Raw genomic sequence first — 27,154 nt, 5'->3', positions numbered from 1 at the left:
GGAGGGAGGGAAGGAGGGAGAAAGAGAGAGAGAAAGAGAGAGAGAGAGAGAGAGAGAGAAAGGTCTTCCATCCACTGGTTCACTCCTCAATTGGCTGCAATGGTTGGAGTTGCACCAATCCGAAACCAGGAGCCAGGAGCTTCTTCTGGGTCTCCCACATGGGTGCAGGGGCCCAAGCAAGTGGGCCATCTTCCACTGCTTTCCCAGACCATAGCAGAGAGCTGGATTGGAAGTGGAGCAGCTGGGTTGAACTGGGGCCCATATGGGATGCCGGCGCTTCAGGCCAGGATGTTAACCTGCTGCATCACAGTACTGGCCCCAAGACAAATGATTTCATATGCTGTCACAAATGATGGTTTCATTATGGTTACTAACAATTATCAGCTATAAGGCCTTACTATTAGCCAACAATGTGCCACATACTCCACACACTTCATCATATGTAATCCTTGCAAGAATTCCATGGCATCTGGGGCTGGTGCTGTGGCATAAGAGGTTCAGCCTCTACCTGTAGTGCTGGCATCCCATATGGGCACCAGTTGAGTCCCGGCTGCTCCACTTCTAATTCAGCTCCCTGCTAATGCACCTGGGAAAGCAGCGGAGGATGCATCCATGTGAGAGACCCAAAAGAAGCTCCTGGCTCCTGGCTCCTGGCTTTGGCCTTGCCCATTGCGGCCATTTGGAGAAGTGAACCAGCAGATGGAAGATCTCTCTCTCTCTCTCTCTCTCTCTACCTGGCCCCCCCTCTCTGTAATGCTGCCTTTCAAAAAAAAAGCTATGCTGTTTCTACAGATGGGGAAACTGAGGCTTAGAAAGGGGAAGACACATACCCCATGGGTAGTAGAGCCAAATTACAACACAGCATGTTAGATAAAACAGCTGTATCCTAAGAGCATGACATATACAAGAGTACTTCAAAGAGTTCACAGAAGTTGCATATTATGAAAAAATACAGAATACAAATGTTTTTAGCACCAAAGTAAACTTACCATGAAATTCTATTTTTCCACAAACCTTTGGAAAACACTCACAGTTGCCTCTCCTATGTGTATCCCTGAACACATACACAGGCATCAATAAATATTATATGTGCCAACTTGCATCCACAAGGCAGAAACAAGCGATTGCTAATCTCATCAGTAAGACTTGATACAGGAACCGTTGGTAGGATGCAGCCATTTTCTAGGTATGTGATCGTTCTATCAGCTCTTGCTGAGCTAAAGTAAGTCAATAAACTGAGTCATTCTGGCACTGTTCTGATAACTTGTGACATGGTTAGAACATACCAGCTCATCACCCTGGGTACACGAGCACAGTTTTGGGTGATTGGGCCACACATTCAGGAATAACACCAGTTCCACATTCAGGAGAAAATGCCAGTAATGGTCATTTGTTCAATTTTTTCCCTAAACAAGGCAGCCATGACTTCAAGTCAATTCAGCAAATGCAAGAGTGTACAAAAGAAAGAGAAGGGAATCCAAACCTTCTTCCGTGAGTTCATTACCGAAGTTTTAGACACATTTGCTTCCTTCTGGGCATTACCTAGCAGTCCATAATTCAGAGATAAGATTGTCTGGCCTGCCTTCTCTGCTCCCAATGACAGTGTGGCAATGACCTGATAGACCTAGGGGCCCTGCATAAGAAGAGGTGAGGTTAACCGAGTCAGCCTGTACACATACTCAGTGCCGCACAACACAGGCCAGGTCACCTGCACATGGTGATCAGGGTGGAGCAAGTGGGGCTGACAGAGGATTTCTTTTGAAGCCACTGAGGCCAAAATAAATCAAACATCAGCAACCACAAAAGCAGCCTCAGAAACTGATTTCCCTCCCTCAGCCTCCTTCTATAAAACAGACCAACCTTTCAGTTTCCCAGATTTCCAGAAAAACAAAAGCTCTAAGAGCATAAATGCCCTAAGGCCCATGCTAAACACACGTCCTTTTTATTTAAATGTGTTTTATATCTGCATGAACATTTATCACTCAATATTTATTGCTTAATATTTATTATGGTCTTTATGCATATGTCTCTGTCCTAGGTTGTGAAGTTTGATGAAACAGTAGCCAAATTTGTTTAGTTCTTTTTGTAAAGCATGTGAAACTCTTATGCATAATTAGGCACATAAAGGCTTTATGATAAAGACAATTATGAAGAATGAGAACAGTTAATATCGCAGTAGGCATGTTTCATGAGACCTTCCTGTCTCTTCTGAAAGGTCAAATAATGCAGTTTCATAAAATTGTAGCATTCATGGAAGCTTGTGCTTAGAGGTCGTGCAGGGCTTGTTAAACAGTGTGTGGTCCGGGAACCAGCAGCAACACCTGGGAGTTTGTTAGGAAGGCAAACTGCAGGCCCCACCTCCCAGACCCACTGGGAAGCAACCTGCAATGCAACAGGGTGCCCAGGTAATCTGTATGCAGAGGAAAGTCTGAGCAGCACTGCCTGAGAATCAAGTTCGAGCACTCCGTTTTACAGCTGGGGAAGTTAGGAGACGCAGAAAGGCTGAGTGACTTGTAAAGGGTTCCAGTCCAGATCTCGGACTTGGACCTCTTGACTCCAATGCTGTGTAGGCTCTGGCCCTCCTCTGCAGGACCTTCTGTAGGTCCACAGGAATTAAACTGCAAACAAATAGCAACCTATAACTTGCAGGGAATTCCACAGCCCTGGTTGCATTTGTTTGCCACAGAGCTCTTTACTCTTCCTGTTCTTTGAATATACGTACAAGGTGCTGGAAACAGGAAACCGGAGGAGTGAGCTTGCTTACTGCCACCCTGTTGTGTGGGTGTGTGGAGTTGGATGCCACACTTTGTCACTGAGCTCTGGAGCCCCACATTTTTGCACAGTTCATGTCCTGTGATGTGAACCCCAGCAAGCACTCAGCTCAGACCTCCCTTTCCCTACTTCATTGCATGTTCCCAATTTCCGGCTTACACACAGCTCGCTCTGCCTTGGAGTTCTAGAGTCCAGCCGAATAAAGATAATTCAAATTCTCAGGGATATGTATTCCAAGGGAAAAAAATAAACATTTAAACATTCCTAAAAGCATTTTTGAGTGGCTACTGATATGCTGACTTTTCAAAGCATTTTTTAAATCAGTTCCCTCCATATGTTGCCAGTTGCCAGTCTGGCCACACTACATATATCTTGTAAGAGATTAGGAGTTACTAGTTTCTTTTTAAAAACTGTATGTATGTATGTATGTATGTATTTAAGAGAGAGAGAGAATTTCCCATCTGCTGGCTCACTCCTCAAATGTCTGTAGTGGCCAGGGCTGGGACAGGCCGGAGCCCAGAGCCAGGAACTCAATCTGGGTCTCCCCTGTGGATAGCAGGGACCCAAGTATTTGAGCCACCCAGGGTGCACAGTAGCAGGAAGCTGAAGTCAGAAGTGGAGGCAGGACCCAGACTCAGTCACTCTGAGATGGGTTGTGGGCATTCTAGCTGGCGGCTTAATGGCTATATCCAATGTCTGCACCCATTAATTTCTAATGAGGAGAATCATGTTATATGGGTATTATCCTATAGACTTCAGCCATGAAAAGTAGTTAGCAAAGAATATCCAAGAATTTTCAGCTCACAGCCCTGCTGTGCCACTATTCTTTTCTAGGACTGAAAAGGACAGACACGCATTTCAACAGAGTCTGTCCATGGTAGACATGTGTCTTGACTCACATTTGAACATCAACTGGCACCAGTTCAACATATGGTGACTATTCTATAAAAAGGATTAATTTCTCCAAGTGTGACGAGATTAGCTCTACTTTTGTCCACCAAAAAAAAAATGAGCTATTTTTCTGCATATTTAGAAATCAGAAAGGAATTTGTTGGATATAAAAGCACTGCAATGAAGAAGACATGTCTTGGAAACACAAAAAATGAATTGAATCAACAGTTCAAGCCTTGGGTTAAGTTTTGGAAAGAATATAAAGATTTTGCTGAAGCTCAAATGTTTAGATTGGAGTTGGCGTGTGGTGCAGTAGGTTAAGCTGCTGCCTGGGACTCTGGCATCCCATACTGGAGCACCGGATCCAGCACCTTTGATTCTGATCCAGCTCCCTGCTAATGCTCCTGAGAAGGCAGCGAGTATGGCCCAAGTGCTTGGGCCCCTGTGGCACATGTGGGAGACCTGGATGGAGTTCTGGATGCCTGGCATCAGCCTGGCTCAGATTTTTCCCATTGCAGCCATTTGGGAAGTGAACCAGTGGAGGAAGATTCTCTCTGTCTCTCTGTAACTCTGCTTCTCAAATAATAAATAGTTTTCAAAAATGAAGGTTTAGATTTGTTGGAATTGAGAACAGATTGACCTATGTTCCACCACTTCCTAACTAAAGCTTGGGAGAGACCACCATGTCCACGCTAGCCAACGGAGCACAGGCTTACTTAAGATCACTCTCCTCTCCGTCAAGGAAAGGACCTCCATAAAAGAGCCTCACCCCGTCATCTGGGGAAAGCAGAAAGTGAAAACACTGCTCAACTGCACATTCTCATGAATTCGCTAACCTTCACTGCATCTTTGGGATTAAGCACTTAGAATAGGTTTATTTATTTATTTATTTTTAAAGATTTATTTATTTATTTGAAAGAGTTACACACAGAGAGAAGGAGAGGCAGAGAGAGAGGTCTTCCATCTGTTGGTTCACAATGGCCGCAACAGCTGGAGCTGGGCTGATCAGAAGCCAGGAGCTTCTTCTGGGTCTCCCACGTAGGTACAGGGGCCCAAGGACTTGGGCCATCTTGTACTGCTTTCCCAGGCCATGGCAGAGAGTTGGATGGGAAGTAGAATAGCCAGGACTTGAACCAGTGCCCATATGGGATGCTGGCACTGCATGCAGTGGCTTCACCAGAATAGGGTATAACAAATTGTGAGTGGAATGTACAATCCACCAGCACTGGCCTCACATTCCCAGGTTCCCCCAAAGCAACAACTGAATGAAACTACTTAACTGTTGCCCCTCTCTGAAGCACCTGGTTCCTTCTTGCCACAGTCTTTACTATTCCCTAGGGTCACCCAGGTTCTAGCTGGGAGACAAGCACCAGCTGTCTTTGATTATTGCACAGCTGTGTGTTTTTCTTAGTTTTAAAAGAAAGGGATGTAGTATTAGCCACCTCTTTGAGATCATCTGTTTCACTCACAGCACCAACCTGTGTCTGTGACTCTTGCCCTGGATGTTCCCAAGCTGTTACCTCTGCTGGGAACTTGATTTTTCTCTCCTTCCCATGTGCCCAACTTGAAGTCATTCTCAAGGCTTACACAGCCCTTCTGACCTCTTCCATCAGAATCTACTGTTTTATTACTGTGTGTACTCCACTACCCCCTTATCTGAAGTTTCAGATACCCAAGATCAACTGTGATCCAAAAATACTACCCTTTGTCTCCACTCTTGAGAAAGGAGGCAGAGGGAGAGTGCACTTACATACTTTTATTACAGTATATTGTTACAATTGTTCTATATTGTTACTCTCTTACAGTGACTAATTTATAAATTAAGTTTTATCATAGGTTTGTAGGTACAGGTATAAGAGAGAATATCAAATATGTAGGGTTTGGTAGTGTGTCTATAGTTTGAGGCATACACTGGAGGTCTTGGACGTCCTCCACCCAGGCATAAAGGGGGTCAATTATACAAAAACTTTGGAATTACTTCTCTGGACCATAGGTCACTTTCAATGAATACATGAATCCTCTGATCTTGCTCATAATTTTAAGCCTCTGTCACTTCCAACTCAGTACTTTCTACTGGTGCCCTAATTACCATTGCACCCCCCACCTGCACACAAACACACACGCACACAAACACACATGCACATGCACAGCTCATCAAGGGTGGTCCTGTTGGTGGGAGAGATGGAGAGGAGGGAGAAGGTCAAAGGGACAACTGAGAAGCACCTACTCCTTCCTTGGGTGGATCTCCCATCCCCACAGCACCTACAAGGAAATGGGTACACGCTAAGGGAGGTCAGAAGAGGTGAGGCAGAAAAGCTGTTTCACTTTCTTCCTGAACCTTTGAAACTCTGCTCCTCGGCTTCTCTCTGGAATGCAGTGAGGAAGTCGGGTCCGTGTGACAAAGGAGGATCAGCAGTGAGGGGAGGCAAAAGGAGCCCAAACGAGAACCACTCTGCCTTTGCTCCTCCTCACTTCCTGACCCACTCGCCATCCTCCTCCATGTTGGAGCTAAAAAGTCAACAGCTGCCAAACGAGTGGGAAAGAAAGAAGGCATGGGAGAATAAGGGACAAGCAAATTCCTCACATACTCTGCCATTTCAAACGCCTTTAACGGGGGCAGGTGTTTGGCACGGCAGTCAAGATGCTGTTGAGGATACTTGCATCCTATATCAGAGTGTCTGGTTTGAGTTCCAGTTCTTCCAATCCAGCTTCCTACTAATGGGCACCATGGAAGGCAGCAGCTGGTATCTCAAGTGCTTGAGTCCCTGCCCACATGTGGAAGATCCAAACTGAGCTCCTTGGCTTCATGGGCTTCAGCTGTTGAGGGCATCTGGGGAATAAACCAGAGAATGCAAGTTTCTCTGTCTTTCTAATCATTATTTTTCAAAGAAGCATCTCTTACCCTTTCTCTCCTTTGCCTCATTCTTGACTGCAAACTCTCCCTTAGCTACATGAATCTTTCTTGCCCCAGTCCACTCTGTTGCTCCTCTTACATCCCCAAATTCATTCAAAAGAGCCAGGTTAGGGGACTGGAGAGCTGCTCTTTGAATACAGGGCCCTCACCTTGTTCAACCTGAGGATTACCGTGTCTGCGGCTCCCTGGCCCACAGCAATCTAGCCCATGTGAATGGAAATACACCAAGGAAAACTGCTGACCTTGAGGCAGACTTTTAACCTGGTAATCAGATGCCTACAACCCACATCAGAGTACCTGGATTCCATATCTGCCTTCTGCTTCTGACTCCAGCTTCCTGTTAGTGCAGACCCGGTAAGGCAGCAATGACAGCTCAAGTGCCTGGGTTCCTGCCACGCATGTGGGAACCCTGCATTGATTTACAGATTCCTGGCTTTGGCCCTCATTCTAGTCACAGAGAAGCCTCAGCTGTTGTGGATATTTAGGGAAGGGACCAGAAATGGGAGCTCTCCTTCTCCCCCTCCTCTTCCCTCTCCAATAAAAAGACAAAAACTAAATAAATCTAAAAACCCCAAACTTCTAATCTCAAAAATATTTTTCCTTACATTATCACAGTTAGAAATGTACTTAGGGGAACTGGCGATATGGCACAGTTGGTTAATCTGCCACCTGCAGTGCTAGCATCCCATATGGGCACCGGCTTGAGTCCTGGCTGCTCCATTTCCAATCCAGCTCTCTGCCATGTCCTGGGAAAGCAGTAGAAGATGGCCCAAGTGCTTGGGACCCTACACTCATGTGGGAGACCTGGAAGAAGCTCCTGGATCCTGGCTTCGGATCAGCTCAGCTCTGGCCATTGCAGCCATTTAGGGAGTGAACCAGTGGATGGAAGACCTTTCTCTCTCTCTCTCTCTCTCTCTCTCTCTCTCTCTCTCTCTCTCTCTCTCTCTCTCTCTCTTCTGTAACTCTACCTCTCAAATGAATAAATAAAATCTTTTTTTTTTAAAAAAGGAAATGTACTTAGGAAACCTATACACACACACAGAAGTGGAAAAAATACAGTGTCTACTAGTTTATGTCTTTTGATACCACAGTTTGAGTTCAAATTACTCAGTTGTATATTCTATTTCTCATATACTTGTTTATTGAGATAAAATGGCTTAAATTTTAACCTGTTTAACAAAATCAAAAGCAAAAACATTTAAATCTATTGCTAAAGAAAGTTTAAAACAAACCTTTAAAAATAATTAAATCCGATCAACTTCACGGTAATTTGAAGACTTTTCTTTGCTAGCCCTTAGGGATCTGGGGATACGAGCTAAGGTCTTCTCCACCAGGACTAAAGATCTCTCTAATATAATAGAAGTCACAAACAGGCGTATTTGGGAAATGGGCAGATATTTGGGTTTAGTGCACAGACTGAATTGGAAAAGACACCCAAGGGGCAAATAGGTTTTCTGCAGAGATGTCTGAGAGAACTCCCACACTAAGAGTCTGACTGAAGTCTCTATCCTTCCTTATTTTATCTAATGACTTCCAGGCTCTAGAGTCCTCCAGGCTAAGAGGCTGTTTCAGATGGCCTTGTAGGTGCAGAATACAAGAGGCAATTGAAAAAGAAGAAAAACATGTACAGTGCAGAGATGTGGCTGCTGATTGATAAGGGGACAGCCAGCCTTGCCTGTGCTTGTCCTGTGAGCCTTTCGTGCTACAACAGCAACCACTGTCACCTTTATGTGCACTTTGCACATGGTAACAACCCTATGAGGCAAACACTGTTCTCGATCCCATTTCACATGAGGACATGGATATACTTAGAGGGTAATTCTTTTTTAAAGGGCAGAGGAGCAAGACAGAAACTGAACACAAAGAGTCCGGCTCCCTCTCAGCCTTTTTGCACCCTTTTGTTTACTCCCTTATTTAATCTTCTTTTTTGCCTGCAAATGCTCAAGTCTTAGCCACGGTGGCATTGAAAGCTAGAAGCCACCAATCTGCTGGTCTGGTGAGTTCCTAGCCTCTCCTTCCAATAGAGACAACAGGTTAGCAGCCAGAAGTCAGACAGGATGGGTCCATAAGATTCCACTACAAGCAGCCTTTCTGTTCCTTCACTCCCTGCCAGAAACTGATTTCTATATGCTATCTCTCAATGTCTAAATACATGCTTATAATGTAAATTAAAAAAAAAAAACCACTCTACTGCCCAACACCAAGCAGCCCAATCAATAAAATATGCTTGAGCATCAGGTCTGAAAGCCCTCTGGAACACAGCTCTGCTCAGTGGTAGCAGGATGGCACCTGGACAGAAAGGTCTAGAATTTTAATCCCAGATCCACCAAGCTATGATCTAGGAAAAACGCTTAAGCTTCTTAAGGTCAGTCTTTTGCTTTGGAAAGATACACAGGGACTAGTAGCCTATGCAAGTAGGCATCAGAGTGCCGTCATCAGAAAAGGAACATAGGCTTTGCAACCAGATCCCCCAGTCCAAATATATTGGTCCTCATTACATCATGACACATGATTGTGACCTTCTGCGTTCCTGTGTCTTCTTCTTTAAAATAGTGCTGACCAAGCTGGCACTGTGGCACAGCATGTAAAGTCGCCACCTGAGATGCTGGCATCCCATATGGGTGTTGGTTCAAATCCTGGCTGCTCCACTTCTGAACCTGCTCCCTGCTAATGTGCCTGGGAATGCAATGGAGGATAGCTCTAGTGCATGGGCCCCTGCACCCATGAGGGAGACCTGGAAGAAGCTCTTGACTCCCGGCTTAGGATAGGCCATTTGGGGAGTGAACCAGTAGGTGGAAGATCTCTTTCTGTCTCTTCCTCTCTCACTCCATAACTCTGCCTTTCAAATAAAATAAATAAGTCTTAAAATAAAAGAACATTGTGCTGATCTCAGAGATGCTGGGGAGTCAACTAATAAATATTTTTAAAGATTTTTATTTTATTTGAAAGATTTGAGAGAGAGAGAGAGAGAGAAATCGTCTATCCACTGGTTCACTCCCCAAATAGTGGCAAACAGCCAAGGTTGGGCCAGGCCGAATCCAGGAATCAGGAGCTTCATTTGGTTTCCCATGTGGGTGCAAGAGCCCAAGGACTTGGGCTGTCTTCCGCAGCCTTCCCAGGCATATTAGCAGGGAACTGGATGGGAAGTGGAGCAGCTGGGACTCAAACCAGCACCCATGTAGAATGCCAATGTTGCCAGGCTTAACTTGCTGCACCACAACACCAACTCCCAACTATTTTTTGATACCAATAATTGATACAACAGAGTCCTTCACCTTCCTTCCCAAAGAAAGAATAATTATACTTGAAGAGGCAGCTTTGTACTAACATCTTTCTGAATTTGAATCACATTTTCAAATCGATGTTAAGTACAGGAGATTTTTTATAAACTTCACTTGATCCTTTTTATATAAATTTTTACTATAGATTGAAATTCAGTTAGATCCCACGTACCAGCTGCTTGGAGGTTCTCCCAGTGGTAACTGCTTAACACTACAGTAATATTTTACAGCTGGGGTACTCATAGTGATACAGCGACCACACAGAACATTTCTATTGCCATAAGGACTCCTAGTGTTGCCCTTCTGTAGCTACCCACACACACCTCCCTCCTGTCCCCACCATATGCTTAAGCCCTGCGAAGCACTAATCTTGTATCTATTTGTATAATCTTCCATTTCAAAAATGCTATATAAATGCAATCATGTAAAATGTAACCATTTGGCTTTATTCATTCACATAATTCCTTTTTTTAAGACTGTATTTTATTTTTTTAAAAGATTATTTATTTGACAGTTGGAATTACAGAGAGAGAGGGAAAGATCCTTCATCTGTTGGTTCATTCCCCAGATGGCTGCAAAGGCCAGGGTAGGGCCAGGTCAAAGCCAGGAGCTTCATCTGGGTATCTCACACTGGTGGTAGGGGCCCAAACATTTGGGCCATTTTCCGCTGCTTTTCCCAGGCCATTTAGCGAGGAGCTGGACCAGAAGTGGGACAGCTGGGACATGACCCAGTGCACATATGGGATATGCTCACTGCGAGCAGCAGCTTTACAAGCTATGCCACAATGCTGGCCCCTATTTTATTTATTTGAAAGGCAGTTACAGAGAGAGAGAAGGAAAGACAGAGAGAATCTTCCATTTGCTAGTTCACTCCCCGATGGATAAAAGGGCCAGGGCTGGGTCTGGCCAAAGCCAGGAACCCAGAATTCCACCTGGGACTCCCACTTGGGTGGCAGGAGCCCAGGCACTTGGGCCATCTTGTGCTGCTTTCCTAGGCACATCAGGAGGGAGCTGGATAGAAGTGATGCAGCCGGCACCCTCATCGGATGCCAACATTGCAGGAGGTGACTGAACCGCTGCACCACAACACCGGCCTCTTTTTGGCATCATCCCTTTAGGAAGATTAATGCTATATGCTGAATGTATCAATAACTCATTTCTTTTCATTACTGGATAATATTCTACAACACATACCACAATGTGTTAACCCATTCGTTCACTGACAGACATCTGGGTTGTTTCCAAGTTGGGCCATTAGCAACAACAGAACTAAATACTAAACAGGTTTTTGTGAGCACTCTCAGGAGTACAACTGCTGGCTTACATGGTAGTTGCATGTTTAGTTTTTAAAGAAACTGTCAGACCAGAAGGTCATGGCTTACATTAAGACTCAATCTTGGTGTTGGCATTAATTTGGTACTTACGTATTCATTAAGAGTATGTAAGAATGCAACTGATTTTTCTGTTTACCTTGCATCTTCTAATCTCCCTGAATTCACTTATTAGGTCTAGGAGGTTTCTTTTCTAGGGTCCTTGAGGTGTTTTACTTAGACAATGTGTTACCTGCCAACATGAGTTTTATTTTTTCCTTTCCAATCTTTGTGCTTTTCATTTCCTTTTCTTACCTTATTTCATGGGTAGAATTCCCAGCACTATATTATGAGTGATGAGTGGACACCACCACCTTCTTCCCAGCTTTAGCCTGAACACTGTTTCACCACTAAGTCCACAGAACCAGCTGCCAGGCTTTTGCAGATGTTTTTTCAAGATAAGGGATTTGCCCTCCACTCCTATTTTTCTGAGTTCTTATCATGAAGGCAAGTTGAATTTTGTCAAAAGCCTTTTCTGTGCCATTGATATGATCACTTGATTTTCTTCTTTGGTCTGAATAGTTAATAGATTATATTGAGTTTTAGTAGTAGATTACACTGATTTCCAAATAAAAAACAGGCTTCACATCTCAAGAATAAACCTCATCTGGTCTTTTTATATATTCATACTGTTGAAGTCTACTCACCAACATAGTGTTAAGGATCTCTGCTAAGAATTTTCCCATGTTCATAAGGGATACTGATATATCATTTTCTTTATCTGCACTGCCCTTAACTGGTTTTGGTGCCAGGGTAATACTAGCTTTATAAACAGGATTGAGAAGTGTCTCTTCTTTCTATTTTCTGGAAGAGGCTGTGTAGAATTGGTGTTGCTGCTTCTCTAAATGCTGCAATTCTCAAGTGAAATAATCTGGACCTACGGATTTTAGCGGGAGGGAAATGTTTTAAAACAAAAAGCTAATTTCCTTAATAGCTGTAGAATTACTCAAGTCATCTCTCTCTTATTGGGTGAGTTGTAGTTGTATGAGGTTTTTACCCCTATAAGGAATTTATCCATTTAAACAAAATTAATTTTGTGTAGAATTCAACATATTATTTGTTTAATTGTCCTTTTGATATCCACAAGACCTGTAGTAATAAATACCCTGTTTGTTCATGATATTGGTAATTTTTGTCTTTTCTTTGTCAGTTGTGCTAGTAATTTGTCAATTTTATCTCATTGATAGTTGCTCTTTAGTTTTTCCCTCTTTTTTGCTTTGCATTTATTTATTTTTCTCAGTTCTTAAAGTAGAAGCTTAGATTACAATTGATCATACTGATAGGATTAAGAGTCAAAGGGATCACATAAACAAGACTAGTGTCTGCTAATACTAACTGATAGAATAAAAAAGGGAGAGAATGATCCAACATGGGAAGCTTGATACACAGCAGACTCATAGAATGGGAGATGTCCTCAACAGCACTCTGGCCTCAGAATCAGCCCTTAAGGCATTCGGATCCGGCTGAAGAGCCCATGAGAGTATTTTAGGCATGGAAAGCCAAGACATTCTGGAAAAAAAAAACTAAATGAAAGATCTCTGTGAATGAGATCCCAGTGGAAAGAATGGGGCCATCAAAGAAGGAGGTACCCTTCTCTGAAGGGAGGAGAGAACTTCCACTTTGACTATGACCTTGTCTAAATATGATCAGAATCGGCGAACTCAAAAGGCCTCCATAGCCTTGGCAACTCATGACAAGAGCCTAGGGTGATTATTGACACCATAAACAAGAGTGTCAATTCGTTAAGTCAACAACAGGAGTCACTGTGCACTTACTCCTCATGTAGGATCTCTGTCCTTAATGTGCTGTACATTGTGATTTAATGCTATAACTAGTACTCAAACAGTATTTTACATTTTGTGTTTCTGTGTGGGTGCAAACTGGTGAAATCTTTACTTAATATATGCTAAATTGATCTTCTGTATATAAAGAGAATTGAAAATGAATCTTGATGTGAATGGAAGGGGAGAGGGAGTGGGAGAGGGGAGGGTTGCGGGTGGGAGGGAAGTTATGGGGGGGAAAAGCCATTGTAATCTATAAACTGTACTTTGGAAATTTATATTCTTTAAATAAACGTTTAAAAAAAGATTTTATTTATTTGACAGGTAGAATTATAGACAGTGAGACAGAGAGACAGAGAGACAGGTCTTCCTTCCGTTGGTTCACTCCCCAAGTGGCTGCAACGGCCGAGCTGCACCAATCCGAGCCAGGAGGCAGGTGCTTCTTCCAGGTCTCCCATGTGGGTGCAGGGGCCCAAGGACTTGGGCCATCTTCTACTGCCTTCCCAGGCCACAGCAGAGAGCTGGACTGGAAAAGGAGCAACCGGGACTAGAACTGGCGCCCATATGGGATGCAGGCGCTGCAGGCGTAGGGTTAACCTATTGTGCCACGGCGCTGGCCCCAGTCACTCCCGCTGTTAAGTCCCTTTACTGTGTAAGGTAATATAATTCACAGGCTCTGGAGATCAGGACATGGTCATCTTTCTGAGAGCAGCCATTATTCAGCCAACTACAGTCGGCTTCCTGTATTCTTTATCTTTTTATCTTTTGTCCAATGACAAAATTTCAGCTGTTATTCCCTCAAGCACTTTTTCAGCCTTGCCTCCTACCACTGTTCGTATGGGACCCCAATGACACCAATGACGGATCCTTAGTACAGTCCCACAAGTCCCTGCAGCTATCTTCTCTTTTTGTTCAGACTGGGTAATTTCTACGGTTCTGCTGTTCAGTTCATGGATTCTTTCCTTGGCTCCTTCCATCCTTCTGTTTTCCATTCTAAGATGTCCACTAAGTTCTTCATTATATTTCCTACTTATTTGCTGAGGCTTCTCTTTTTTCAGCTGTATTCAGTATGTTCATAATTGTTCTGTGAGGCATTTTTATGATTCTGCTTTAAAATCTTCAGCAGAGAATTCTGGCATCTCTATCGTCTGGGTGTTGGCTGGTATTGATAGTTTATCCCCTTTTCAGTTTGGGATCTTCCTGGTTCTTGGAATAATGATTTTTTTTTTCATCAAAACATGGACATGCAGAGTATTGTACTGTGAGGCTCTAGATCTACTTACACCTTCTACTTTGGTTGTCTTTTCTCTGACACAATTCCAGCATGGGAAGAGGGTGATTGCTCTATCGCAGTCAAGTCAGGGTAGAATCAGCTTCCCCACCATCCCTCCACTGACACCCCAGGGAGATTCCTTATTGATGGTGGGTTCTGTAGGAATTTTGACCCCAGGCTTTCACTGATACTCTCCTGCCTGGAAGGAGCAGCAATACTGCATTCAATCATCATGTCAACTGACATTGCTATAGTGGGAGAGGAAAAAGGGTCCTCATAACTGTATGGGGATTGATGAGGAGAGTAGAAATCCAAACATCTCATGTAGTTTCCACTTCCATGGGGCTGGAGGTAGAGGCATTTGTTGGCAGTCACCAGAAATGAACACCTTGGCTCCCTATTCTGCCTTCTGTGACACCATCCAGTGGGAAGGGCTGCAGTGCCTCCCTGCAGACTGGCAAGGTTGTGTCACAACTTGTTCTATGACATTTGTTGGCTGGGGTATGACAGTTATTGTCTAAAAGATTTCAGTCTTTCTGGGTTGCCCCGATTCTGGCCCTTGGGCTGCTGAGAATAGATTTTCATTGTTTGAGTTCCCCCCCTAAACCCCCGCCTTGTGGCTTGCCTATCTATCTCTCTATTTTTGTATGGGTCTGTTGGTTTTTCCTGCTTCACGGTTTCTTCAATTCCAAATATGGGACAGATGAGGCACAACGAAAACCCAGGGAAGTCCCTATTGTGTCATTCTCGGGTCTGGAGGTCCAGAGACAGTTTGCCTTGTTTCTCCACCTTTCAAAGGCTTCTTAACGTTTGTTTTATATACAACGGGCAGGGATTTTAGTTATTCTTAGTGGGAGGAAAACACAACAGTGTCTACCTTCTTGGAAGCAGAACAAGTCCTTCCTTTTATTTTAAGGTTAAAAACAGAAACCCTGTTAAGCAATGAAATTGTATTGGCTATATTGAAAAAGCTACATCAAGTAGAAGTAAAAGTTTACCTGGAGTCAATTTAAAAATTTATCAAAAAGCCTTAAGGAAAACTTCAAAAATGTGCAATGGCATTTAACTAGTAAGGAAATCAACTGAAAAAGAATACATTTTAAACATTCTTAAAAAAGAAAATGCTCAAATGAGCAGCTGAAGCTGAGAGCCAAGAATTCAATCCAGGTCTCCTAAGTGGGTGGCAGGAACCAAAGTACTTGAGTCATCACCTGCTGCTTCTTCACTAGCAGGAGCAGGGCTCAGGAGCCAGAGGTGGGTACTGAACTCAGGCACTCTTATGTGGCACATGGCATCTTACCTGCTAGGCTATAATTCTGCCCCCTAGTTAGTTTCTTATTTCGAAACATTTCAAGAAAAAGGGAGGAAGGGACTTTTTCTATGTGGGTAATGTTTTTGCAATTATTATCTAAAATGCAGAACTTCTTAAGGGTTTTCCCTTTTTTGGTAAATATTTAAAAACGTCTTTCTTTCTTAAACTTTAAGTACTGACAAAGATCTTATGTATGGTGATTAATTTATATTATCTCAAAGCTTTTCTCCCTGACTTATTTATAGGATTTAAGAGAACAGGATGCACAGTAGGAGTGTGAGTCATTATTAAAGAGCAGACAAGGCTTTAATATTGAACCTATTTTCCTTTAAACAAATCTTTATTTTAAGTGACACGCACAGAATGGCAAAAGCACAGCTAAAAGCAAACAGAAGTCTGTCTAAGACATACTGAGATGAAATCTGTTTTCAAAAGAAATTCTTTTTTTGTAGTCCAACATAAAAGGTCATTCTGAAGAAGAAATTTTGTTGAAAGTTTTAGGCAAATAAGACACAGTAAATTGCAATAAATGTGTGAATGAGAATTACCTTCAAATTGCAAAGGCACCTTAAAACAATCTAAGAGTATCTCTGAGTGAAGATGGTTGTTGGACCTTTATTTAGAATAGTTCTGGACTATCAGGACTCTGCTTTTCAATTAGAAGCAAATGGCAGTTCCTCAGGCTAGACTCTAAATTCACTGCATTATTGCTTCTTAGAGCCATTTTCTCTTCCATGGGTGAACAGAAGGAAACTGCATGCTACAGTACCCAGTGAAATGTAAAATAAGGATTAACAAGCCATTCTGGAGATTTAGCAAAATTAAGCTTCATCAACCAGCTTGACTCACAGCCAAGCCAGCAAAAAGCATCCCTAGAAAGAAAACTAACAGTGAAATGACAAGTGGCACACAAATACATACACACACAAATTAAATAACTCACAGAGACACTAAACTCATGAAAAGGTGCATTGTGTTCTGTGATCAGCCAAGTCCATTACTAGAACAAGAGTTCATTCTCTACTCAATATGCAAGTCCAAAATAGCTCACTGGCCCACCATGAAATCTGCTTAGGGAGAAAAAACAGTACACTACCCTACCTATCTCCACAGAAGGGAATTTACCAACAGAAAGCTACGCAGGAGTGTGGCAAGACTTGTTTTCCCTTTATGGAAAAAGACACATGGAACATCCTTCCATAGCCGAGGTGTGGCAAAGGCTCCCTTTCTCTTCCCCAACTACCTGAGACACAGAAGACACAGTAAATAAATCTGAGTTCTGTTTGGTCAGAATAAGTCTTTCATATGCAAAATGAATGTTAATAGGATATAGTCAATATTTGAAGTTTTTGACCGCTTCACACTATGCTATGCATTTTGATCAATCATTTTTTTGATGGATGATCTTTTTCATATAAAATTCTAGTCATTTCAGCAAGCCATCATAATCTTAATCTGGCTTGTTTATACAGGCTATTTAATAACAAAATTTTGCCTTATTTAACATTGAATACATACTCTAAATTAGAATTCAAAGCCAGGAGTACTATTTTTTTTTTTAAAAGCTATCTAATTTACTCTCCTACCTTCAGAAAGAACCACAATAAAGTAGTTAAGCCCCAACATGAATAGTTCTTGCTTTCATTGTTAGGGAAGAAAGAAAAAAACATGTGTGAGTGTATACATTTGTATGCATGTGTTTATTTACTTATTGAACTTCTGTTTAACTTTGAATCCATTTGCTCTAACTTAAGCCTATTTCCAAATATCCATGTCTCCAAATCTGAGTACAAATCATCAATATATCTTCCCTTTACAATGCCTGAATGTTTAAAGACACAAGAGCAACTGGCTAGTCAAATGTAACTATTAGATCTCAGCTAACACTGTGCATAAATACCAACTTCATATAAATCAAACATTTAAATATAAAAGCCAAAACCATACAACTTTGAGCAGATAGTGTGGAATATTTCTTAGGGTCAGAAGGAATTTCTTAAGACACAAAAATATAAAATATAAGCAAACAGACTATTAAACTCACCCACATTATAGTTAAAATATTCTTTGTGAACATATTAAAAATCACTGAATTGTACACTTCAAATGATACATGAACTTTATGATACGTGCATTTTATCTCAATAAAGCTGTTATTAAAACATAAAAGAACACCCATCAGAGGATGCAAAAGCAGGCCACAGATATAGGGGAAAATATTTGAAAAACATAATGCAGTGGGACAGTACCAGTAATATATCAAAACTCTTGCATAGGGACAGCATGGCACAGTGGGGTAAGCTGCCACCTGCACACAGCAGCCCTTAGCATAGCACCAGTTGGGCCCTGGCTCCCCTGCCTCCTATCTGTCTCCCAGCTAATGTCCCTGGGAAGGCAGCGGTTGATGACACAAGTGCTTATATCCCTGCTACTCATGTGGGAGATCCAGATGGAGCTCTGGCCTCCTGGTTTCAGCCTGAACCAATTCTAGCTGTTGTGGCCATTTGGGGCCATTTGAACCAATGGATGAAGATCTCTCTGTTTCTTCCTCTATCTCTCTTTCCTTTGTCTCTCTAATTCTTCCTTTCATATAAATAGAGAAATCTTAAAATAAAAAAAGAAAAGCTATACATATTGACAAGAGAAACACAAATAGCCCAAACAAAACACAGGTAAAAGGCACAAACAAGCCCTTCACAGGAGAAGAAGCACAAGTTACTCATGACTGTAGGAAAAGATACCCCAATTCATAAGAGATCGGGGAAATGCAAATTGAGCCCTAGAATAAGATATAATTTCTTATCCACTGGTCAAGCAAGTTAAAAAACCATGAAACCATGATAATGTTAGGTTATGGTATAGATGAGATACCATAGGAATTCCCATATACCTTGCTTCTTTAAGAGGGTAAATTGATACAAGCATATTGAAAAAGGTTGCTTATTGACTGCTAATATGAACATGTCTTTAACAGATTATAAGCAATTCTACTCTTTGGTATATATCTGAGAGCAGGGCTCAGCAAGCTGTGGTCCACAAACTAGGAACAGGCTTCAGAGTTTTAAGATGGAGGAAGAACATACAATACACGCCACATGTGCTTGGCAAAATCTAGTCTTTATCACATGGCCATTTACAACTGGACATGCCTTGTTTCAAAGAAACTTGCATATTCTAAGCACTGTGTTCAAAATAGAACAGAAAAACAAAACCCAAATGTTCATTCATAGAAAATGGGATAAATTAATTGTGGAATATTTACACAACAGAATTCTGTTCAGCAACAAAACTGTAGCTAGATGCAACATACTTTTACATCAAAACAAACAAAAGCAGCAAGTCACAGGTTACGCATAGTATGATTCTTCTTGCATGAAGTTACAGATCAAGCCCTGCTAATACTCAGGATATACATGCATGGAGAGTGAAGGTGGCCAATGCCTTGCAAGGACCAGGCACTTGTGGATCTGTAGCTGGGGGAGAACAAGCCCTCAGCTGATCCCTGCAGTCGGTCACTCAGGCTGGCCAGGCATCCAGGGGCTCTCTGGCTAGCTGGCTGTCTCTCTCTGTTTTGCTGTCTCTCAAATAAATAAAACATTAAAAAAAAAAAAAAAGACTGTTGACAATTAAAGAAAGGGGAGGCATTCTAGGTATCACTGAGATTCTCCCAGATATATAATAAGGATCAGTGGGAAACAACAAACAAACCCACACTGAGTTAAAGCTTAAGAGTCCTTGGGTCCGGCACTGTGGCGCAGTGGGTTAACGCTCTGGCCTGAAGCACCGGCATCCCATATGGGTGTAGATTCAAGACCTGGCTGTTCCACTTCTGATCCAGCTCCCTGCTATGGCCTGGGAAAGGAGTAGAAGATGGCCCAAGTCTTTGGGCCCCTGCACCCACATGGGAGACCCGGAAGAAGCTCCTGACTCCTGGCTCGGATCGGTGCAGCTCCGGCCATTGCAACCAACTGGGGAGTGAACCATCAGATGGAATCCTCTCTCTCTCTTCCTCTCCTCTCTTTGTGTAACTCTTTCAAATAAATAAAGAAATCAATATTAAAAAAAAAAAGCTTAAGAGTCCTCAAAGCAAACATTCACCCTGATTTTTAGGTACATTTTATGTGGCCTAATGACTTCACATTTCATCAGAATTAACCACCTCAATATCTATTACCTTGACAGAGGTTTGCAGATTGAGGTGTGCTTCTCTGATTATGTATTATTTACAATCAGCTCTTTCCTAAAAGGATCTGAAGCAGCATGAGCGGTCTCTAAGTTTGTGAAAACAATGGGAGACACAAGTGAGGCATGCTGTTGCAGTGCTGTTTCATTAAAATTACAACTGAAAGCAGTGGTCTTAATGATCTTTACCATCCCCAGATCTCTTGCCCTCCAAAACAACCGCTTCTATCACTAAAGTAAGTGCTACAATCATTATTCACTGGGGATTTCTGTCACCTCTCTCTTTTTCCATTACTGCCCTTAACCCTAAAATGTGTTTATCCTTGTTATTTGTAAGTAGCAAAACGACTATGGTATATTTAGGTGTACAAGGAGAGAACTGGATATGAAGATCTGGAAAAACAGTTAAAAAGTGTCAATTCTTAAGGGTTCAAAGAAATCTGCCATGCTTATTTAATACAAATAAATACTTAAACAAACGAATCCTACCACAGACACATTCAGAAGAAAAACTGGCTTACCATGCCATTAGAAAGGTCCAGAAATGCTAAGCTTTCACAGGGGTAAAGAAAGTGGTTTCAGAAAATGGCAAAATGAAAGGCTTTAGACAAGTTGGAAAGGTTCATTTGTCATCCTCAAGGGGAAAAAGAAAAGTGAAATCATCAAAGAACAATTTCTTTTTTGGTAATAATAGTTGGTCTACTTTTTGTTAGCTTTTTGAGAAAGCATTATACGAGATTCCTATTGCTCGCCCTTGTAATTCAATATGCTGAAAATAGGCTGAGACTTATCACGTTTCTGTCAAGAACCATTAGGATCTGCACTTCCATCCAAATTGTCATCTAACAAGGCGGCTTATACATTTTTATGGAGGCTGGAAGAAGACACAAGATTGCTGCGTCTGAGATAAAGGTTAATTACTCATAGCATAGCTAGCATCTTCCATTTCATGTTTAGTCACCCATGCTTGGTGCCCAAATGCCAGAGGACACTGTAGAGGAGCTTAAGTGGATGCTGTGCATGCAAGAGGTTTGCATCACACCTGCAGAACCCTGAGTTTAGATAACCTGAATTGTTCAGGAAGGCAAAAGCTTCATTTTGCCCTTATTGTATTGGACAGCAAAGAAATCTACCCTTTGCTTTGCAGAAAACATTGTCTTCTATAGCTGTTTACATACAAACATCCCTGAAAAGAAAGTTCAGCACACTATAGGTGTCTACTTACAGCAAATGCAGAAATGTAAGAGGTCATGGGGAATGGTCTCTCAATTTCTCATTTTAAAACAAACACAAACCTATGAACACTTTGACTGAAATTATATTGTAGGGGCTGGTGCTGTGGTATAGTGGGTAAAGTCGCTGCCTGTGACAACAGCATATGGGTGCCAGTTGGAGTCTCGGCTGCTCTACTTCCAATCCAGCTCCCTGCTAATACACCTGGAAAAGCAGAGGAAGATGGCCCAAGTGCTTGGGCCCCTGAACCCAAGTGGGAGACTCAAGAAGCTCCTGGTTCCTGACTTCAGACTAACCCAGCTCTGGCTATTGCAGCCATTTGAGAAGTGAACCAGCAGACAGAAGATCTCTCTCTCTCTCTCTCTGTAACTCTGCCTTTGAAATAAATAAATCTTTTTTAAAAGAAGAAATTATAATTATAACAACCAAGAATTATACCTTTTCTCTATTGAGTCTTTCAATCCATGAATACTGTATATCTTTCCTTTTACCTAGTTCTTTTATATGTTTCAATAGTTCTATAATTCTCTTCATGAAGGTAAGATTTATTTTTGGGTCTTTTGTAATTTCTGTTGCTAATGTAAAAGGTATTTAAATATATTTTAAAACAGTGAAAACAAGGATCTATGGCCAAGCACTGTGGTGCAGCAGGTTAAGCTGCTGCTTGGGACTCTAATATCTCCTATCAGAGTGTTGGGTTTGCATCTTGGCTAATCTGCTTCCTATCCAGCTTCATGCTAATACATCCTAGGGGATGATGGCTCAAGAGCTTGGGCCCCTGCCATCCATGTGGGAAATGTGGATGGAGTTCCTGGTTCTTGGCTTTGGCCTGGCCCAGCTCTAGCTATTGCAGACATTTGGGGAGTGAACTAGTGGATGTATGAAGATTGATTTTTCTCTCACTCTCTTGTTCTAACTTTCAAACAGTATTAAAAAAATAAAAAGAACAAGAACCTAGTTCTCTTGATGTACAGACACATGAAGATTTTCCCCACAATCCTTCTAAATTCTTCCAGGTAACCTGTAGAACTCCCTCTCTGATTCATCATTCAGTAGCATGCCACAAAAATTCAGTGAGTACCTTAGCATATATCCTTGGGGTAGACAATGAAACAGGAAAATATGTATAGAGTTTTCACTGTGTACCAAGCACTACATTGTTGCTTTTATATAGTGGCCCTTTTATTTCTCAAAGATCTCTATGAGAATAATCTGTAATTTTAATAAGGACAAGGAAATAGATAGGATTTTCCTCTTGCTCCAAATCAAGAATATTTGATCAGTTACTGCAGACCATATTTGATGCTGGGGGAAAAGACATTAAGACATACTTTCTGACTTCAAGGAACTCACAGTCCAATGGAAGACAGAGAGACCACTAACCAGGCAATTATAATAAGTTATAAACAGCTCTTTAGAGGGGATATAAGGATGGGTGTTTGGCCTAATAGTTAGGATACTCATGGCCCATATCAAAGCACCTGGGTTCAGTACCCAGCTCTGCTCCTGACCCCAACTTCCTGCCAAGGCAGATACTGGGAGGCAGCGGGTGATGACTCAGGTGGCTAGGTCCCTGCCATCTCATGTGGAGTTCTAGGCTCCTAATTTGGCCTTTTTGGGCATTTGGGGGAATGAACCAGTAGACAGAGTTCTCTGTCTGTCTCTAGGCCTCTCAAATGAATAAAGCATTAAAAAAAAGCTTTCTTAAAAGCAGAGGATAATAAGGAGCATTATGGAAATGCAAACAAGGGACATCTAAACCAGTAAACCAGGCTAGGCAGAGGTGACTGCACACTGAGGATCAGCTTCTCTGACACAGGGACACTTAACAGTGAAGCAGGAAGTGGGCAGTGAAGGGACTCAGATGAGCAGCTTATGTAATGTCTCAGCCACATTTGAGGAGCTCTGAGTTGCTGTAGATCTAGGACACAAAACACATGGGGAGTATGGGAAACAAGCTGACTGACCACCACCAACTGTGTACGGTGTACCATGGAGCTGGAACTCTTTACTGGAGATCATGCTCAGGAAAACCAAGGAAAGATTTTAAAGAATGACATTAGCAAATCTACATGTTAGAGAATTCTCCCTGGCACCAGGGTAGAAAAGAACATCATTCTGGCAGAGTCTGGCAGAATGGAGACCAGTTAGGAGAGTTTAAAAATAATACAGGACCATATGTTGTCCAGATGATAAGGATCTAAACTAAGAGAGTAGCAGAGGGACTCGAATTAAAAAGCAGATTTCAGTAGTTCGTGGATGGAGTATACAGACCTTGAAAATGAAGAGGCATCAAGGGTGATTTCCTGTTTTATTTACCGAATCTATTGCATGGGTGACAGTAAGTAAGACAAAGACTCCAGGAAGAGATAAGATAAGCAGACAGAAGTGTATGGGGGCATTTGCACACAATGAATCCAACTAGCACACAGCAAATACTCATATGGCGTCAAGCACCAAATGGCAACTTGAAAAAAAAAATAAACACTAGACACCAATCCTTTTACTGTATGATGTAGTTGAGAAGACACCTATTTAAATCACCAATTCACAGCAGGTCTGGGTAAATTCTGGAACATATGAAATCTTCAACAAACAGTCAACAGTGAGTTTTATCAAAGGCATTTTCAATATCTACATCTCAGGTCATGAAATAAACCAGAAAAAAAAATACCCTAACAATACTTAGTTTGGGTATCTGCCTGATAAAAATAAATCCATTTATGAATATTAAAATCACAATGTCATCTTTTATATTGATGCTTCAGGGAAACGCATTCTGAGTATGATTTCATCTCATTAAATAGGACAAATCCACAAAATTTTTGCATCTCACAGTGAAGGGGTTGATGATGTCTCTCTACAGATTCAACAATATTACCTTGGTCCAAATTTTAGCCCTTGTCATGGAACTGATTTGACCAATGAAATGGTATTACAACTTTGCAAATTAAGTTCATCACTGATCAGCATGCTTTTTCCAACATCATACAGAAAAAATAATGAGAATCATTTCAAATCAAATCAGTGGTATATACCATGTTTACCTACATCAGATGGTCTGATTTAAAAATTCATTCTTTAATCCCAAACTCATCTCAAAACTAATGCCTATTTTTTTGTGAGATTCAACAGGAAAAATCACAGGAAAATAGAGGGAGGGGCCTCACTGCGGCACAGCAGGTTAAGCTGCCACTTGTGAGGCTGGCAACCCTTACAGAAGTTCTGGTTCGAGTCCCAGATGCTCCACTTCTGACCCAGCTTCCTGGAATGCATTCAGTGGATGATGGCCCAAGTACCTGGGATCCTGCCTTCCACTTGTGAGACACAAATAAGAATTCTGGATTCTTGGCTTTGGCTATTGTAGGCATTGGAGAGTGAACCTGCTCTCTCTTTCTCTCTCTCTCCCCACCCTGCCTTTCAAATAAATAAACCTTTCTACAAAAAGAAAATAGAGGGAGTAAAGCACAGAATGTGTCTTTTATCAGATCTTCTTTTAAATTTCAACTCTAGCACTTCCAAGCTCTATGACGTGGGCAAGACATGCAGCACTTCAACTAGCTTTCCTCTCTTACAAAGTGAATTGTCAGACCTTAATGATACACATTAATGTGCTAGAAAAATACTTGGTTTTCAATAAATGTTTAACAATTGAGATCTCAAATACATAGCAGTATACAGTTGGTCTTCCATATACATGGGTTCCACATCCACAGATTCAATCAACTGTAGATTGAAAATATTCGGAAAAAAAATCTCATCTTTACTGAGCATATACAGACTTTCTGTTCTTGTCATTGTTCCATAAACAATATGGTGTAACAACACTCTACATAGCATTTACATTGCATGAGGTAACATAAGTAATCTAGGGCTAATTTAAAGTATACAGGAGGGTGCAAGTTATATGCAAATATTATGCCATTTTATAGAAGGAACTTGAGCTTCTGAAGATTTTGGTATCCATGACATGGCCAGGGGAGGGGGAGGTATCCTAGAGCCAATCCCCCATGGATACTGATAGATTACTGATCTGAAAACAACTACCACCAAAGAAAATAGTATGCTGACATAGCTCTACTGGCACCACCAAAACCAGCTCCAAAAAAAAAAAAAAAAAAAAAAAAAAAAAAAAGAAAGAAAGAAAAAGAAAACCAGAAGTGTCTATATACCTGACCCAGATTACTCAGCCTACCTTCAGTAAATGAGTCAGTAGCCTACGGGGATATTATATAGTGCAATTACTTTATAAAAGGCCTGAAGGTGGCCCTGAAGTCCAGAAATAGGTGAATACTCATAACAAATGGTGTACCACCTTATAATATACAATATGTTCTAGAACACACATAGAAATTTTCCAGACATATCAAAACTAAATGCTTTCACTGAAATAATGAAGCTCATGTCTCTCTCCGTACAACTCGTCTGTTCTGAAAACAGCAGTCAACCATCTATAGTTTTCTTTCCCCTTCCAGATTGTCACAGAAGCTCTCTTTGACTTAGATAAAAATATAGGCACAGATGGAGAGACATGTTGCTTTCAAGATGTGGTCTGCCTATCTTGCAGGCTATACTCCTAGAGGTGGCCCATAACCCACCCTAAATGATGGGGATGAGACTGACCACCCACAGCAAGGAGCTCAATGTCCCTCTGGGAAAACCTGTGCATGAGAAATCACCCTCTCTGGACAAACAACCCTACAGGGAAGCTGGCAGTTGAATTTGATTGCTGCTAATTAAAATAACTTCAGGAAGGAGTGTTCATGTAACTTCTGAAATAATCAAAGCAGCAATCTACTCTGGCACTCAGGTGTGGTCTGTAAACAAAAGGGCTGGCCTCACCCCAGCCAGTTCTGCAGGACACAACAGAAAGGCTCTAGCGGGAGATATTTGAGGGCACTTCCAAAGGTTCATGGACAACTGAATTAAAAACTAAGTCTGGCGGCAAGCATTTAACCTAGTGGTTAAGATGTTGGTTAAAACATCCATGTCTCACATCAGTGCTCTGGCTCCCGCCACCAGCTTCCTGCTAATGCAAACCCCAGGAGGCAGTAGTGATGGCTCAAGTAGTTTGCTCCCTGCCACCCACGTGGGGGACCTGGATTGAGTTCCCAGCTCCTTTCTTTGATCTCATGGGCCCAATCTTAACCCTCATGGGCATTTGGAGAATGAACCGTCAACTAGGAATTCTTTCTCTCTCTGTCTCTCAAGTTAAAAACAGAAAATTCTTTTGCTGCAAACAAATTTTGAAATTCATGCATAGTTTTTTTACAATACACATTTTCTCCTTACATTTTGAGGATCCCTTGAAGCCCCTCCATCAGTTCCTAGAAGCTCATTTAAACTAGGTTCACGCCTGAGACAGACAATTCACAACCTGGAGCCTACTCTGATACAGCTCACACTTCTGCCCTAAGCCCACACATGCATCCCTCCAGCGAACACATGACACACAGAAAGGCTGCTCTGGGAAAATTTTTCTGTGCCTTATTTTTATGTTCTTCCTTTCTACCTATTCCCCAGCAGGGACCCCTTCTTAAGTCAGGCTAGGCTAAACTTCATTCTGAAATTAAATCTTCCAGGTAAATACCGTCAATACTCCATTCACAGAAGAAAATTAAGCTGAACCTTCCTCACACAGTCAGATGGAGGTGGGCAGGTAATTACTGAAGCAGATGAGCCAGCGTTTAAACAAGAGTTCTAATTGTCAGTGTGCTTTTTACTCCGCAACCCTCCTCCACCTCTTCAGCATCATTTTTACAACTCTTGGTTCAAGAGCCACTTAAGGAATAAATGATTCATGGCAACCTAAAGCATGATCGTTTTCTGCAATGCATAATGGTTGGGTTTCTAAGTCTATGGGTGGAAAAAATAGGCTACCTCTAACCTTCTCAACTTCTTTTAGGGGAAAAGAAGGCAAAGAGGGACCCAGAGAAACCAATAAAGATCAAATGTTTCCGCTGTACAAAAATAGATGTGGGTACTTCAGAGAGTTCATGGAAATGGATTTAGAACAGAAGTTAAAAAAATACTTGATCTGAACTTAGACTCATGATTACTAGAGGCCGGGAAGGGGAGGAGAAGGGGGAATAGAGGGAGGTTGGCTACCAGGACCAAAACAGGGTGAGATGGAAGGAACGAGTTC

The 27,154-nt window shown here is 41.8% G+C and overlaps 1 protein-coding gene across 3 annotated transcripts in view; it reads right to left on the bottom strand.

Annotated features, from left to right (window-relative positions):
* Nucleotides 1-27,154, bottom strand: part of PAG1 (phosphoprotein membrane anchor with glycosphingolipid microdomains 1) — a 176,648-nt gene that overhangs the window by 126,673 nt on the left and 22,821 nt on the right. The window lies entirely within an intron of this gene.

Source organism: Lepus europaeus, chromosome 4 (genome assembly GCF_033115175.1).
Source record: "Lepus europaeus isolate LE1 chromosome 4, mLepTim1.pri, whole genome shotgun sequence".
Taxonomy (NCBI): domain Eukaryota; kingdom Metazoa; phylum Chordata; class Mammalia; order Lagomorpha; family Leporidae; genus Lepus; species Lepus europaeus.
Note: the sequence above shows the minus strand (reverse complement) of the source record. Positions and strands in the feature narration are given on the sequence as shown.